Here is a 2,767-nt window from a genome sequence, read left to right on the forward strand (position 1 = left end):
GACTGCAGCTCTGGGGTACAATACAGGATGGAACTCAGGATCAGTAATGTAATGTATGTACACAGTGGCCTCACCAGCAGAACAGCGAGTGCAGCTCTGAAGTAAAGCATAGCTTAAAGTGACTGTCCCACCAGGCCTGGGCTGAAGCACTGGAGGCGGCTGACCCACCCTTAGTGGGAAGAAACTCCAGCCCCTCCATGACGTGACTCCATTAGAATCAATGGAACCCTATAATGGAGGGGCGGGGGTTTCCTCCCACTAAGGGTGGGTCGGCCGCCTCCAGTGCTTCAGCCCAGGCCTGGTGGGACAGTCACTTTAATAACTATATGGATGCACCAAGGAGGCCTAACTACTGTATGGGGGCAAAGGAGGATCTAACTACTATGTGAGGGCACAGATGTCACCTAACTCATCTAATAGGGCACGGGGGGCACCAGACTACTATAGACAGGCGCAGAGGAGACTTAGGGAGACATTTATCAAACTAGTTGCGCCTGTTTTTAGTCTAATTTATCTAGTTTGTGCTTAAACTAAATCTAATATGAATGTATGAAGCTTTTTTAGACAGGATTATCCAAATTAGATGCGACTTTTTGAATTAGATTTTTTGTTGTTAATTAGATTGAAAGTGCGCCAGAATTCTTTATTAGCTAAATTTATTAACTGCGCAATTTTTTAAAAAGTCACATATATTGGCGCATCGCTACGTCTTGTATCGGCATCACTTGTACGGCTTACAGACTTGTGTAGAAATCGTATAACCATTCTATGTTCCCTGTATGGGGGGATATTGGTCCTAGGATGATACTCAGTACAAGTATGGTGGTGATCACAGTGTGGCGGTATTCTAGTATACTGGATATGTCAGTAACTACTCTGCACGAGGCCGGTATGATCCCAGCCGCTGCCCAGAGGACGTGTGGGGTCCGTCGTTTCTGCTGTTTTACAGGCGCTGCATGAATTGTACTGACAAGGGGCCACTAAGGGCCCTATTAAATCGTTATATCGCTCGAATTTAAACGATAATCGTTCTGTGTAATTGCAGGCAACCATCGAAAAATAATTTGTGTGTTGATTTATGCTGTGTTTACACAGACAGATTTATCTGACAGATCTTTGAAGCCAAAGCCAGGAACAGACTTTAAACAGAGAACAGGTCATAAAGGAAAGACTGAGATCTATCCCCCTTCCAAATCCATTCCTGGCTTTGGCTTAAGAAATCTGTCAGATAAATCTCTCTGTGTAAGCGCAGCATTAGCTCTTAACCTAACATCATTGTTAATCGTTCGCGGTAATTCCACGTTCGTTTGCTGTAGTTCCGCATTCGGTCACTCATCGGTCAGTGTAATTGCCCATTGTCCATTGTTTGGCCGAGATCAGGAGGAATAAACGATCATAGAAACGATCACAATAACAATCGAAGTAACAATCGTAACTAACGATTATCGTTCTGTGTAATATGGTGAACGATTTCAGGTGAACGATAAACAATCTAGTTTGCAATCATTTATCGTTAACCGTTTATCGTTAAAAATCGCTCTGTGTAATAGGACCCTAAGGCTCTGCTGCCCAAGGGCGGACATCAACCTTAGGCCAGCTCTAGCTAGATCTCTTCCTTCCTGACATGGGTCTTTATTTTGTCCTTTGGTTTCATTCCTTTTCCCCAGGAGTTGGGGGTCCATCACATATTGCAGTCAGAGAGCCAAATATCTGGCCGCCAAAGAAATCCCTTTCCATTCAATCTTCATCAGGGACCCGGATGATATCGCTCTATGAGCTCACCCCTTCAGGGAAAGGATCGGCGATTGGAGCCCATTCACTTAAATACCCAAGAGCACAGTGCCCCCTGGAGGCGGCAGTTGAGCACACATCACACTAATGGTCCTATTCCACAGGCCGAGCAGGACCCGATCAACGATGTAAACGAGCTATTCCACGGACCGATGATCTTTGAGCGAGGGCTGCAGGGACATCATTACCGATGTCCTTGCACCATAGATTACCTGTCCGGGCTTCTCCTCTGCTCCGTCTTCCTCCCCTGGTCCCGCACGCAGCATCACCTTCGGTGCGGCTTGTCTGAGCTGTCAGACCGCTCAGCCAATCACTGGTCGCGGCGGTCCTGGCCTGTGATTGGCTGAGCGGTCTGACAGCTCAGTCAGGCTGCTCTGGAGCTGCTGATGCTGTGCCGCGGGACCCGGGGAGGAAGATGGAGCGGAGGAGAAGTCCTGCCAGGTAATGTATGCTGCTTCTCAAATAGTCTGTCGCCCGCTGCGCACCGCTATTCCACCGTAGCAATGCGCGGTGAGGGACCGATGATTTTAGGTTTGGGCCTAAATAAACGATCAGCCGATGACACTATCATCGGCTGATCGTTTGCTCTATTACACCGGGCGAGAATCGGCCGATTATCGCTCCCGTGGAATAGGCCCCTTATCTATGTTGTATAGCCTTGGTGTAACCAATTATACACTCACTGTGGCATCCATTGCAGGCTACAGGAAGTGTAACCCAGCTTTCCCAGGTGTCTGAATGTCAATCTTGCCTATTTAGGCAGGAGGGATTTCCCACTATCAGTCCAAGCCAATGGGACATACACAATGGCTTCCAAGTCTACACACTCTGTATATACAGTGGAGTTTCCCAGCTTTCCTGTAGTCCTGAAAGGCTTATCTGCCTGGTATTTATGTAGGTATATTAAACGTTCATCCGTCTCTATTACATCTCTGTGGCTTCAATCACATTCTATGAAGGACACAATAGGACTCAG

Source organism: Dendropsophus ebraccatus, chromosome 12 (genome assembly GCF_027789765.1).
Source record: "Dendropsophus ebraccatus isolate aDenEbr1 chromosome 12, aDenEbr1.pat, whole genome shotgun sequence".
NCBI lineage: Eukaryota > Metazoa > Chordata > Amphibia > Anura > Hylidae > Dendropsophus > Dendropsophus ebraccatus.